This window comes from Camellia sinensis, chromosome 1, assembly GCF_055761805.1.
Source record: "Camellia sinensis isolate YWXY chromosome 1, ASM5576180v1, whole genome shotgun sequence".
NCBI classification, from domain to species: Eukaryota; Viridiplantae; Streptophyta; class Magnoliopsida; order Ericales; family Theaceae; genus Camellia; species Camellia sinensis.
Window position 1 is genome coordinate 141,733,238 of NC_138961.1, and position 16,264 is coordinate 141,749,501.

A 16,264-nucleotide genomic window follows, 5' to 3' on the forward strand; every position below is an offset into this window, starting at 1 on the left:
GTAATTTAAAAATAAAAAAAAAATATTAGATTTCAAAATTCCTACGCAAAAGATAGAGAGAGAGAAGAAGAGAGAAAGAAGCAGAGGGAGACGACGTTGCCGCCCTGCCTCCTGACGCCCTTCCGTCGCCGCCGTCCTTTATTCAACTGTCTCTCTCTCGCGCTCACTCTGCTATCTTCTATAGCAGAAGCCTTACCACAAATGTAAACCATGAATTTCAAACAAACACCTAACAAAAACAAACCATCCTTTACAAATATAAATCGCCAATAATAACTAATTTTATCCAAAAACAAATCCACCATATCAAATTCCATTGAAGAAAATAATCAACTAAAAAACAACCAAATTCTTCTCAAATCCAAGTAGTTACTGAAAACCCACAACCAAAAACAACCATTAATGGTGATTCTTCAAAACCCTATTCATGTTTGAGAGATGTGTTCAATCCACCGAACAGAGGTGAGGACTACTCCATTTTACAAGCCCTGTTTAGCATACACATGGTGGTTCTCTTTATCGCCACCACTTGCGGCGTCAGAGGAACTTTGACGGCGATCGGCAGCGGCGTGGAAGTGGTGGCGGCAGCACGTCGGGGATGGGAAGGGGCTAGGGCTAGGCGGTGATGTGGCGGCCTCCTCCTCTTCTCTCCTTCTTCTATCTCCTAGCCCCTCTATCTCTCTCTCTCTCTCTCTAATGCTTTATCACAAGAGAACAACACAAGACTGAAATCTGTTTTTTTTTTTTTTCAAAATTACTCACCAAAACGACGTCGTTTTGGTGAGACTGAATCACAGCCATTGAATGGATCACTCTAGGAGATCACTCTAGAGAATACACTCTAGAGGATCTTAATGCTCCGCGGTGTGTGTTCAAAATGTGGGTTGGATGCTTGGATATTAGTGCCCAAAAGTCGTGGGTTGATAAAATAATTTTAAATAATGACATTATAATAAATTGGGAAAATTAATTTAACATTCTTTTTTAATTTTGGGTAATAAGAGAGATTTTCAATTTTTTAATTTTTTAAATTTTTTTTTAATTTTTTATGTTGGATAAGGTTATGGGTGCTCGCGGATCAGCTTTGTGCAGTTTGCGGTTCAGTTTTGACCCACTCGCATCTATGCGGTTTGGAAAAAAATCAACTCGCAACCACCTGCAGTGCGGTTTGCGGTTTGTGCGGATAGGGTTTGCAGATGTGCGGGCGGTTTGCGGTTTACACTTTTTTCTTTAAAAATTAATTTTTGAGTTTTTTTTTTCCCCATCGAATTTAGGCATCAGATTCATTTTATATATTTGTGATCATTTGACAATAATTTTATGATGAGTTTTCAAATAAAAATTGAATATCAATGCATTAAATGAAAGTACCAAAGACAAAGAGATCCTACACTAGCATTTTTGCCATAAAAAAATATATATCAATGCATTAAAGGTTGTACTCAATTAGAATTGCCAGTTCAGTAATCAATAATCAAACTAGAAGTTCCATCAACCACCAGAAGGAAAATTTTATTAAGAAAAAGTAGGTGAGTCACCAATAAAAATCATATAAGAAACCAAGTTTAGGACTTGATAATTCTACGGTATTAAGAAAGTTGAGAAATACTTAAAAATAAGGATCCTAGTGTCATAGAGAACATAATGGTACTTCTGTTAAAGTTACAAAGTCGGTATATAAATAATAATAATAATAATAATAATAATAATAATAATAATAATAATAATAATAATAATAATAATAATAATTAAAGTGCGGGCAGTTTTTTGCGGGTTACGGGTTTAACCTGCGACCCGCCCGCAACCCACAAATTTGTCATATTTTAAACCACATCCGCTTGCATTATGTTTGTGAAACTGTCAATTTATATGCGGGTTGGGTGGTTTGAGTGGTTCGGATAAACCGTTGCCCATCTCTAGATAAGGTATCTTATATCCTTTGCTTCAGTTTTATTAAAAAAAATGTTAATTTTACCCTTACTTTTCTCTTTTATCTCTTTTTTCTTCTCTCTTCGTCCTTCTCTCTCTACATATCTGGGTCTCTCTTCTCTTTCTACATATTTGGCTCTCTTTTCTCTCTCATCCATTTCTCTAATCTTTGTATTCCCAAACCTTAAAATTCAAATCCACCATCTCCTTATTCTTTGACATAGAACACAACTTCGAAAATAACTGAATAAAACAATAACCAAATGTTGAATTTATGGTCGCTGAAGAACAACAATCTCACAAGAGAAAGTAGAGTAAGTGAAGATGATGAAGAATAGTAAGGAATAGTAAAAAAGTTGATATAATAGTTTTAAATCGTATCTCTCTCATCTTATCTCTCATTTTTCTCTCTTCCTATTATTTTCTTCATATATGTTGAAAATCAAAATCTTTGTTTTTTTTTTTTGGGTGTTGAAGCATAAAATATCATGTGTCTCTATGTGCTTGAGTGAAATTTCTCTATGTTTTTGTTTTTCTTTGTGTCTTTCAACAATTTTTTTTTGACTTTGTTTTTGTGTGTGTGTGTGTTGAAACATAAGATTTTATGTGTCTTTGTGTGTCTAAGCGAAATTTCTTTGTGGCTTTATTTTTCTTTGTGTTTCTTAGAATTTCTTTGAGCGTGTTTGTGTGTTTTCTTTGGCTATCACACATCTAGTACTTCTCTAGCATGTTGATTTTTTCTAGCCATTACACACACACACACACACATACTCACGATTTCTCTAGTTGTGTGGAATTTCTCTAAGATGTTTCTCTAGTCATTTTACACTTTAGACACTTAATACTCTCTTGTGCATATGAAATTTCTTTGAGTTGCACATAAAATTTCTCTGCAAATGTAGTCAAAGAAATTTACTTTCTTGTGTATTTGATTTTCACTGGACACATTACACAATTGCATATTTATTTCTCTAAAACATTTGATTTTCTCTGAAGTTTCGTTGTCATGTTGATGTTTTTTGGCCATCACACACTTGCAATTTGACTTGCATATAAAATTTCTCTATAAATATAGTTAGAGAAATTTACTTGCATGTTGATTTTTTTCTAACACATTTGACTTTCTCTGAAATTTCTCTACAAATGTAATCAGAGAAATTTACTTTCATGCTGATTTCTAACTCAGTGAAATTTTGTCATTTTTTTTCTTTTCAAATTTCATATTCATCATAGATCTTATTTGATAGATCTTGACGAGAGCATTTCAAAAATATAATTTTTGTTGAAATTGGACATCTAAATAAAAAATTATTCAAATTTTAAGTTTTAAAAAATTTCAAAAAGCGAAAGACGTTAGACTGAGGTCTCGTTTGGGAAGGCTCTGTTTTAGCCAAAAAGCCAAAAAGTTATTAAATTAGCCAATTAGCCAATTAGTCATACCAAAAAGTCAACAATTACGGCTTCTCTCTACTTTTTGCACAGCTTTTCGTGATTAGTCAAAAAGTCATCCCAAACATAAAAGTTTTTTTTACCTACCTTTTTAGTCAATTAGCCAAAAAGTTACTAAATTAGCCTGTTCCCAAACGAGGCCGAATGTAAAATACAAGGATATTTTGATCTAATAATTTTGAAGGGAAGAAATGCATGTTTTTGAGGGACCTGAGGTAGTTTGAAAGTTTGGAATGCAGTTTATCTCCTAAAATTGTAATATTAGGGACCTTAAAAAAAAGTTATTTTTTGATAAATTCTCTTTCAAAGTGTTTTATTTCATCTAACCCATATTTTTTTTGAATATTTCATTAAGTCCTATTTAATGTAATATGACCAAATCATCATTTCTAATTTTTTGCATATATTTCTATTTTGAAACTAATACATAACAATAGTTCCTTATTTTATGGAGAAAGTCTTTCCCTCATTCTAAAGAGAAAAACTTTCTCTTATTCCATGGGAAAAATCTCTCTTTTATTCTAAGGAGAAAATCTCTCCCGCATTCCATCGAAAAAATCTAAAATTATGAATTTTGAACCTTTTTATAATTTGAAAATTTTAAAAATAACACAACAAAAAATTTGAATAAAAATCAAAATACAATGTGAATGTTCACAGTAAATGACAAACATACCAACTAACTTTTGAAAAAACAATACGCATACTAAAGTACAATGTGAATGTTTACAATAAATAACAAATATACACCTAACCTTCGAAAAAATAAAATTCATACCAAAATACAATGTGAATGTTCACAATTTATAATTAACATACAACTAGTCTTAAAAAAATAACTCATATTAATGTAAACATTTACACTGTAACGTGAAAACATAAAATAAAATTAAAAAAAGTGAAAATCGACTATTTCAATTGTTCAATGGTAACAAAAATGATTGATCAACTAACCAGCATAGAAACAAAAATAAAAAACATACAATTAACTTTCAAAAAATAAAACTTATACCAAAATACAATGTGAATGTTTACAATTTATAATTAATATAAAATTAATTTAAAAAAAATTAAACTCACACCAATGTGAACATTCACACTGTAATGTGAAAATATAAAATAAAATTAAAAAAGTGAAAATTATAGCGATCCCGGGTTTACCCTTGTTGTACAGTGATCCGGACATGGGTCCGTAGATGTTGGTAGTTGTTCTTTATCTTGTTTACATTCTTTTTTCTTCATATTTGAGTTATAGAATGTGTTGGGCAGGTTTGTTACAGGTTGGTTGAGTTTAGAAACCAAAACTAGTTGCCCAGATTTTTGGCCTGTCCGCTCGAGCGGGGATGTTGGCGCTCGAGCGGGGAATACACCCATCCAGTATTTCTTGTGCAGTGTTATACGCTTGAGCGTGGTATTGGCCGCTCGAGCGGGGTTGAGTGAGTGCCGCTCGAGCGTAGAGTTGTGAGCTCGAGCGGAGGCCTGGTTCTGCAAAAGTGCTGGGCGAGTGCATTCTGAGCTCGAGCGGGAGTTTGGCCGCTCAAGCGGAAGTCTGTGAGTGGCCGCTCGAGCGGTGTGTTTTACGCTCGAGCGGAGACCTGGGTTAAAGTCCCGAATTTGTGACTCTTCAAATCACTTTTTCACTTTCTCTTCTCTCTCCTACTTTTCCAAAAAACACCATTGTTGAGCCTCTCACTCTAGATACTACCTTCTCTCTAGGTTTTGATCTAGTAGGAGTGATTTGCTCACCTTTGGCCTTTACAAAAAAGTTGTTGATCGTCGAGGGCTACATTTTAATCTGAAAATTTCGGGTTTTGGAGCACGTTGGGTTTTGTCATCTTCTTCCTTGAGGCTTCGAATTTGAGGTAGGGATATCCTACTCCTCTCTATGGATTTTGTCTTTAAATTTTGGTATTTTGAGATGTTGGGCTTGGTTTGGTAATTTTGTGAAAGTTTGGGGCTTTTGTGTAATTTTACAAAAGTTGGGGTTTTATTCATAATAAACCTGGATGCATGTTTGGCATAGAGAAATTGAATGAATGTTAAATCATTGATGAAAATGGGACCTAAGGGTTGAAATGTTAATTATGGGAATTGACCTAATTACATTGTTTAATTAATTGGGATAATTAATTGAGAAGAATGAGGAAATGTAATGTTGATTGAATATCCATTGTGCATTTATTTTCTGTTTAGAAATAACTGCTTTGGGCTATCGGTGGAGGATAGTCGTGATTGTTGTAGACAATGCATGATGATTAGGCAAACTGAAACTAATCAATGAAATGTGTCATGGAACTTGACGGTTGATAGAATACATTAACTGTATGTATTGGGTGATTGTATATAGAACCAATGTGTTTATATACGTTATGTGTAGAGGAGGAGATAGGGGATGTACTCCACGGTTTAGGGGAAGATAGGGGATGTACCTCTAAACCGGATAGTGTTGGGAGAAGATAGGGGATGAACTCCGTAGATACAGCTCATATGCTTGTCTAGAGAAGTGAAGATAGAGCTCATATGCTTATCTTTGTGAAGTGTGGATATAGCTTATATGCTTATCTGTGGATATTGTTGTTATACATATCTGTTGAGAATGTGGATATAGCTTATATGCTTATCTGAATGTGGGATATAGTTTTTATACATATCTATGGAAATGATGATAGAGCTAGCATGCTTATCTGTTGAAAAAGGAAAAATGAAAGGTAACTTAGACTCGTAAGTTGTATGACATAAATGTGTAATTTATGTGAATGTATCTGTGTTAGCCATCTATCAATTGCTAATCTTTTAGTCATTGTTCATGGTTGGTTTAGTATATTTCTACTGGGCTATGGCTCACCCTATATGGGAATATCATTTTCAGGTGCAGGTAGCATGCCACCTCCAAGGACATAGCTGGGAGGCTAGAGGCGGACATACTTTTGTCGCTTAACTTTTGATGTATTACATGTAACTTCAAGCCAAGGGCTTAATGTGTAAACGAGTTAGTACTCTTTTGTTGTAACCAAGTGTTAACTTGGAAAGCTGTAAGCCCGTAGGGCATTTTGTTTTGATGATAACATGTAATACCTATGTAATGGAACTCTAATGTATAAAAGAATGTGGTTAGTTTATATGTAAATGCATGTCTTATCTGATGGGTTTAATGTTGTTATTTTGAGGGCGTTTGAAAATCGACTATTTCGATTGTTCAATGGTAACAAAAATGATTATGAACCTACAAGCATAGCAAAAAAAAAACAAAAAACAAAAAACAAAATATAATTAACTTTTGAAAAAACTTCACCAAAAAAAAAAAAAAAAACTCATACTAAAATACAATGTGAATGTTTACAATTTACAATTAACATACAACTAATCTTAAAAAAATTAAATTCGTACCAATGTGAACATGCACACTGCAACATGAAACAAAATTGAAAGAAAAAAAATGACTATTTCAATTATTTAATGGTAACAAAAAATGATTGTTCAAACAACAAGTACAGTAACAAATAACCAATAATATGTGAATATTCACATATTAGAAAATATATAATTATGTCCATATCTATATTTCAACACTTATTTCTCTGACTTTCAAACAATGTGAAATGTGAACATTCACATTGATTGACAAAAAAAATAGAAACAATGACAACAATAAAATTAGAAATTCAAAAAAAACTCAATCACTCTAAAAACAAAAAATATCACCCATCCCCATCATCATCATCATCATCATCATCATCATCTTTATCATTATCACTATCATTAACAATTTATGCAATTTCACCATTATACCAATCCAAATCAAACCAAACCTACATTTGAAGAATATGTTTGTAACAAAATTGACTGGACATAAATAGAGTTTCGACTTACAACAATGGAGAAATATAGAGTTTTGAACAGAGAGCAATAATGGACGAACACAGAAGTTCGAACACAAAGTGACAATGAAGGAACACAAAGCTTCACCGCAACAATGGAGGAGCATAATATTATTTCACCACCATGTGTAATCTAAAGTTTCTAAACCCTATCAAATAGAGAGTTTTGAAACCCTAGCACAATGAAACAATACCACAAATGTGAATGAAATTGATCAAAAAGAAAAACGTGAATAATGGTAACTACCAAAATAAAGGTATCAACAAAAAGGAAATGTGTATTTCATTTTTCTATATAATACATATCAATAATAGACATAAGGGTATAATCGTCCAAAGAACAATATAAATCAGGAAAAAAAGATCTCATGGAATAAAAATATAAATACATAAGACTAATTATATTATAATTTTCCTTGGTGAACTTATTGGGTTAGAACACCTAAAATAAGATTTATCAATAAAAAAAACCCCCAAAAAAGGCCCTAATAATAAATTTATGTAATAAAAATTTTATTTTTATTATTTTGAAATTATTTTTTTTATCTTTCACTTTTTTGAAATTTCCCCTATTTCATTTGGGCATACCTTTTTATGTTTTTTTTTTTTAAAAATAAATATTTTTTTATTTTTTTAATTTTAAAAATATTTTTGGACTAACCTTTTTTTTTTCAATTTAAAAAAATTAATTAAAAATGAAAATCAATTTTAAGGTGGTTTTAGTGGAATTTTTAAAAAGTTGATCTAATTTGTGCAACTCTCACAATATCATGTGGCATGAACCCCAAATTTTATCATTAGGCACTAGGGATGGGCGCGGGTTGGTTGCGGCCATAGAATCTCCAATTCGTCATCCTTTCGCCAGATTGATGGATTGGAGAAAATCAATCTGCATTTGTCTGCCAATTCGACAGATGTGGATTGAGCGGATTAGTGGATGGATGCAAATCAGTTTGGCAGTTTAAAATTTTATAAATTTTTAACATGATTCAACTTGTTCAAAAAAAGTATTACAGTCAATGACTTAAAAAAAAAAAGTATTACAATCACTGCATACCTTATCCAAAGAAATTTTGAAATTGAATATTACAATCACAGCATGCCTCATCCATATATTACAATCATAGCATGCCTCATCCACATAAAGTAGTACAATCTGCGGTTTTTAAAATATAAAAATAATTCCAACCACCGAAACCATGAACAGAGCAGTAGTAAAGATTGTATGCCTTTGTATTGTTACATCTATACCTGTTTTTGAAAACAAAAACCAACCAGCATATATCATATTTTCTATTTATTAGTTTTAGAGTTAGTTTTAAAAACCAAAAAATATAGATAAATAATACATTTGTTTTTTTCAATTCAAAAAATATATTCAAGTTGAAAACTCTTTTTCAACAGAATATTTAAACTCTTTTTCAATTGAAAACACAAACATAATATTTAAACAAATTGAAAACACAAAGACTTATAAATTACTAGGGGTGCTCACGGTTTGGTGGCTCGGTTGTGGCCAAAGGAACCTCAAATCCACCATCCGTCCAAAACGAGGCGGATTGAGAAAAATCAATCTGCAATCGCTCACTCGTCATCACGCATCCATCCAAAATGTGACGGATCGGTTCAGTTCGATCGGTTTGGGTGGATCGGTATATCCGCTGCTCACCCCTATTAGGCACCAGAGTACTAAATTGTTATGTGTGTTTAGTTATGGATCCTTGGATCTTCAAATCATTGAATACAATGAGATGGATGAAATACGAAAGTTTTCAATTTTATCATTTTTTTTTGTTACGAAAAATAAATTGCAAGAGTAACTTATTATATCCAAAATAGTTATTCGGGTAGGTATTTACTTGACCTGTTAAAATCAAATGATCAACTTGTCAAAATTGAATGATCTGAACCAATTCGCCATTTAATGGATGCATTTTTTTCAATCTATCTAAATTCAGACGGATGGGTTGACTTAGGAAGTCTAATTTGTAATTTATAATCTGCGACGGCATGTATGCCAACTAAAAAAGTTTTTGTGATTTCTATAAATTTTGTTCTTGATTTTGTCATCATGATGTCATCTCAAAAAGTATTTGCGACAGTAAATACAATTTTTGTGACCACCTCATGTGCTTCATTATTTATTGAATGGACAATTCAATATTAGTGAAGTAACTAATGGTGTTCACGAATCAACTTGGGTCGGGTGGTCTCCCATCTGTTTAAATTTAGGTGAATTAAAAAAAATCAATCTATCTCCGTTTACTTAGTTAGGTGGGTTCAAATTTGGTTGAGATAGTGCTGCTATGTATATCTATTTTGGAGGCTGCCATTGGTCTAAAGTTTTGTGCTTTGTTTGTTGTTATTTTACTTCAAAGTTTGGGTTCTATTTCGGCTTTGCTTCGAAGCATCGTTTGGTTCGTTATTTTGGGTCTTCTTAACTCTATTTCGAAAACAATTTGTTCATCTATTTGGTGAGATCTTTCCTGTTATTTATTTTGTGTTTATTTGGAATTCACCTAAGGGTGATTTGTGAGACCATTCGTGTCTCGTTTGTAATCGTTTGAAAACTCTTGGTTGATAGTGGAATTGGATTTCGGTCCCATAGACGTACCTCATATTTAGGGAACCACGTCAAAATTCTTGTGTCATTGTTGATTTAAACTTTTCGCATTAGTTTTTATTTCCATTGATTGATTTACTTGTGGGAAATTATCTATTTTCCCTAACAACTGGTAGTTGTTTATTTTGGCTTATTTATTTGTATAAATCAATGGAAAGGAATATGGGTCATATGACTAGCTTCAATGGAAGCAACTGGGTAATTTGAAAACCTAAAATGAAGGACTTATTATTTTGTGAAGATTTGTATGGGCCTATTGAGGGTGATAGTGGTAAACCTAAGGGTATGAAAGATGATAAATGGAAGAGGCTTAATCAAAAAGTCGTTGGTGTTATATGTCAATGGATTGATGATAGTGTGTTTTATCATATTGCTACTTAAACTTCGGCACATGATTTATGAAAAAGTTAGAATGTCTTTATGATTGAAAAGCAGCCACGAATAAATCTTTTTTGTTTCGAAAGTTGGTTAATTTAAAATATAAAGAGGGCACCCCCATTTCGGAACATTTGAATGAAATGAAGAGTATTGTTAATCAACTTGCTTCTATGAAAATTGTTTTTGATGATGAGTTGCAGGCTTTGATGCTGCTTAGTTCTTTACCTGAAAGTTGGGAGACTTTAGTTCTGACAGTTAGTAATTCGGCGCCTAATGGAGTTGTCACAATGAGCCATGTCACTAGTAGCTTGTTGAATGAAGAAAATAGAAGAAAATCAGTGGGTTCTTCTTATTCGGAGGCATTTGTTGTAAGAGGCCGAAGCAAAACAAGGGAGATGCGTAAGACTCCTCATGGTCGTGATCAAAGCTGTGACAAATCAAGAGATGGTTCTTTTTCAAAGAAAGATATTGAATGTCATTATTGCTATAAGAAATGGCACATGAAGTGATAATGCTGAAAGCTCAAGAACAAGAAGAAAATACGTGACAAAAGTATAGATAAGAAGCAAGAAGACACAATGATGGTTACTACTGATGGTGATCTCATGGTTGTTTGAGAAGATGATTGTGTCAATTTTGTGGGCCAAGAGAGCAATTAGGTAATTGATTTCGGTACTTCTTTTCATGTGACTTCTTGAGCTGATTTTTTCACTTCCTACACCAAAAGAGATTATTGTAACATGCTCAGGGGATACCTGTGCACGTTAAATAGTTCGGACCCTCGATTTCTTCGATCTAGTCTCACGGGTGCAATGTGAAACATATATGAGAGTCCATATTTGACAATTTTTATAGAAAATCTATTTTATTGTAAAACCATTGTCAGAAATGGACTGTATCACCAGATCTTAGAGTCACCACCTAATATTTTGGAAAAATTAGGAACCCCGTGACTCGCACTAAGGCCACTGTTCATCGTAACCAAAGATGCTTGGCTCGAAACCTTAGGTATGAGAGGGGAAGGTCTTTAATTGAGCACCTTCGCTCACTCGATCAAAGATCAGCCTCTACTAAATCATGACATGGGTTTTATTTACTTTATATGTTCATGTTCAGATTAGTTAATAAAACCTAAAATTTACTATGTGTAGCAAACAAGTATAGACTATGTCATTCATTTTGGAATAATTTGATTTCATGTATTTTGAAAGGGTTTTGAAGATGTACAACTCCAAGAAATTGAGTTTACAAACATGAAAATCAACATCATTCCAAATTAAGTGACACAATCTCCATCCATTGGCATTCATAGAGATACATCAAATAAGCAAATACCCATATGATAGAATACCAAACATAGTAAGAAAAACACACAAAAGTAGAATGCTAAAGCATAAAAACTTACATATTTACTAATGTCCCGCGAACAACTACAAAACAAAATTAGCGAAATATGCATGATCTTATATACAAAATCCTAATGCAATTCACTCATGAGATGAAACTAAAGATTCGGCTTCTAATATATGATGTGAATCATCTCAAGAACATGAGGTAGCACACATAATCACATAAGAATTGATTAAATCCATAAATACAAATTTAGCCGAATCAAGATGCATGAAACATGGATGCAAAGTATGGATATAATGAAAAGAAAAATATGATGCATATTTACAAATAAGGAAAGTAAGTAAAAGAACGTGATAGAAAGAAGCGGGGCGGAGAATTATTACAACACTTGAATAAATAATTACAAACCAAATGAAAAGAAGATAAAGAAAATATTACAACAAAATAAAATCTCACAAAACTCTCAAATGAAAAGAAAATAGAAGATATAGGTCTTAAGGATCGCCGAAAACTGGTGTACTCAACGCCGGAAGACTACTTTGTTTCGTTCATCGGAAGTTAGCCGGCTGGCCAAATAATTAGTCGGTCGGCCAACTAGGCCTAGCAAAATTTGTCTTGTTATAACACTGAGAAAAGAATAAATAAGGAATTTGTAGGTGGCTCAACTAACCACTTCCGGTTAAATTACAGTAAAACTAATATGAAATTAAAGCAAGAAAATACAAGAAAATGAAAGAAATTGATGAAAGGATTACTCTTTAAGTTTCTTGAACTTGGCAAGGATTACTCTATTTGATCAAAGTTTTAGGACTTGATTTCAATGAATTCCTTGAGTGGTGTTTTGCAATGGAAGATAAGATATATGGAAGCTAAGACAACTTCATTATTTGGCAAGACAACTCTTTCTTTTTCAAAGTTTTCTTTTCTTTCTTAACTCTAATCTTCTCATCTCAAACTCATCATTCTCTCCACATTTCTTCTCTCAAATTCATCTCCCACAATTCAAGACATAAGCTCTCCTTATATAGGCAATGCAAGTGGAGCAATTATGGAAGACAAAGTGGAGGGTTAATGGAGCATTAGGGAAGATAATGGAGCTAATGGAGCACCAAAATGGAGCATTATCTTCAATGGATCAAGCACTACTCAATGGAGGCTGAGTATACATGCATTGGGTGCAAAAATAGGTCAGAAATGGCATTATGGAGTGCCCCATAACAAAAAATTTAAAGTTCATTGTGTGTAGGTCATAGCCACGGACCAACTGGTTGCGGGCACGAAGGGCTTGGTCGCGCCGGCAATGGACAAGTGGTCGACCAGTTGGTCGATCGGCCAAAGGAAATTTTGCTCGTTTCACTCTGGTTTAGTCCAACTTTGCTCCAGGTGTCCAACGGGGCTTAAACACTTGGCCATGATAGGCTTAGGGTTGAGAATAAAGCTCAAATTCTAACTTTCTTATTGAGGATTTTGCGAGAAGCACATTCTTATTTTCATTATCGGGTAATCAAAAGAAAGGGCCCAAGTCTTAGGGTCGGTTAAAATGGGGTGTCTACAATTATGGTCGTGTTCGAATGAAAAATGAAGGTTTGTACAAGATTGTTGGCATGGGTGATGTTTGTTTGGAAACAAATTTAGGCAGCAAGTTTGTAGACACCCCATTTTTGACCGCCCGTAAAACTTGAGCGCTTCAGGCTGATCACTCGATGATGAAAGTTATGCTATACAAACGTTCGATTTCTTTAGCAAGAAGAGCTCTAAATCCCAACCTTACATCCAATTTTTGACCAAAACTATTTTAGACCAAACCAGTTTTAGACCTTAAAACCATCTTTTCCAAAATATTTTTTTTCAAATGTTTTTACAATGTTCCGAGACTCGCATTTCGTTAAAAATTGCACTTTTCGGTAAACCGAGTAAGGACAAACTGGAAACAAATGAAAGGGAGGTGAACTATTTGAAAAATATTTAAAACACATCTTATTTAGAGGTTTGGAGTAGAATAAAATAGGAGGGAAGGGAAGAAAACTAGTTGGGGAAATGGTTGAGCATGAAATCGTTGAGAGAGAACTGGGCAAGATTTACTAAAATAAGCATATCTCTTTGTAAACTTAGAATTTAGTTGTGAGACCACTGCAATTAGAAATTGGACTTCTGGGGCTTCAATTTACATGCAAGAATCTCCTAAAGACAAGTTCGGATGAGGGAGATATGACCGTTTGAAGTTAGGCATCAATCCGATTAAGATAGAAATGAGAAACCTTCACTAAAATAGGAATATCTCTTTACACACTTAGAATTTAGATATGAGGCCACTTCCATTGGAAATTAGACTGCTGGGGCTTCAATTTAGACTTAAGAATGACCTAAAACTGAGTCCGAATGAATGAGATGTGCTCGTTTGAAAGTTAGGCCTGGAAGCAGATTTTTGTAGCTAGCAGCCCACTATTTGGCCACCCACTATTAGTGGCTGGCCGGTCACTACATTTGGCCTGCCGGCCACTTGTGTAAAACTCAGATATTTGTTTCCAGCTGTCCCCCCAAAAGCTCCAGCTATTCCCATACAGATATTTTCGACCTGAGAGGTCGTTTTCTATATATACAAGGCCAACCCTCTTGGTTTTAGGTTACAAAAAAATTCCAAAAGGGCCAGAACTTTAAATTCTCTCTTTATCTCTATCTTGCAACACACACACCTTACCTAAACACTTCCTAAACCAATATTAGAGCTCTCCTTGCTGAGATTATTAGGTCTTGCTGAGATTATTAGGTCCAAATTTCAGCCCTTGAGAGTGTAAGCTTTGTGATTTGTGAATAAAAGAGTTACCTTGCTTCAAGAGGTATAATTTTGGGCATCTCTACACTATTTATTTCTTTTTTTTTCTTACTGTTTTTGGACTGTTTTTACACTGTTTTTATGGGTTAAAACTTGTGATTTAAAGCTACCAAAGGTGGAGGGGTTAACCACCCTTATTTGAACCTTGTTCTCTAAGCTTTTGCCCTTATGTTTCCTATTCTTTTCTCAATTTTTTTTGAGATTTTTACCAGTGAATTTCAGAGTTTTTTAGAGGCTAAAATTATGCTTTGAGGTCCCAAAAATGGAGGGGTTAGCCACCCTTCTTTGGCTTGTTTACTAGCTTAAATTCTCCATTATTTTAGCTTAGTCTTTTAGCTATTTTACCTAAATTCCAGCACTGTTTTTGCTTAATTTAGGATTGTTTTGGGCTGGTTGCGTCATTTATGCTTTATATTACATGCTTGTAGTGTAATGGTCCTCATAGGTTTGGTAGTTTAAGCCTTAGCCACCAGCCTATTTGAGTTGATAGCGTTCCATACTTGTTTTCATATCTAATCACCTTTGCAACCTCTCTCATTTCTTGGGTTTTCCTTTGTTTTGAAAGTTGTTTCAAACTAGTTATTTGTTTAAGCTTGAGATTGAGGCTGTTGTGCTTAATGGTTTAATCTCTTTGGGGATTCATTACCATTGGCATGACACTTCTCTCATGCCCAAAACAACACTTGGTTTGGTACTCCTTTCCACTATAGGACTTAAAGCTCACTTTTAGACTCAATTGAACTAAGGAATGGTTGGTAATTAAAATGAAGTAATAAAATTGGGACTAAAAATGGTATAAGATAATACGCAATTTAGTGTTCAATCGGACGTTAATTGAACACATGGAAACTTGAGGCATTTCATACTTGCTAGTGATGAAATGGTTCAAGTTTCCAAGGTCAATCACTTCCTTTGATCAACCCATGATAGGGAGGAGGTTTGAGAGTATTTTATTGTGCATTTATTGAGATTGTACCTCTTGATTCATAGGCCATCCTGCAATGAAATTGTATCGATTGATGGCTTGCAAATTGAGCTTGCCATTCCTTTGAGCAGTTTGATGATAAAGAGGGGTAAGGTGAACAAACATATCTTGAGAATACCCTATTTATGCTCTGTATGCTTTCTGTTGTAGTAGGAGGAACCAAGCTTCAGTGACCGGCTAGCCGGCCACTCACTTTTTTTGGACGGCAGGCTACCTTTTGTGGTCGATCGGCCATTACTTCTGGCCTGCAGGCCACTTTTGTCAAATTGAGCAACAACTTTTTGGAATAGAACAGAGCAGAGGCTGAGGTGAAAAGATGCTCTAATTGTGCAACAGAGGTATTCTGGCAGTAGAACAGTGGGCTTTTCAGGTGGAAATTCGCTCATGCATGAGCATTCCTCACTTCCTGGGGCTAATTAGTTAGCTTAGTTACTTCCTTCATGTTGTATTCATGTTCTAATTAATTAGTTAATTATAATTTGCAATTAATTAATTAGCTAGTTTCATAGAATAGCTAATTATTGGTTTTGTAATAACTAGCTAGCATAGTTAGTTTATTCGGTTTGTAATAATTAGTTAATTCGTTTTGTAATAGCTAGTTAATTAGTTTAGCTAGTTAGCTTATTCGGACCCTCCTGCGCGAGGGCGCAATTGTAATAATGTGTATGTCTTCCAACCCCACGTCTTTCTCATTTTTATTTACTTGCTTATGATGGATAGTTTAGAACATCACTTTCCTTTTAGCATACTCTATGTTTGCATCCACTTGTCTTGCATGCATCGAGGCTCAGTTTATCATTCTAACAATGCATTGTCATTTAAATACTTCTTTGAAA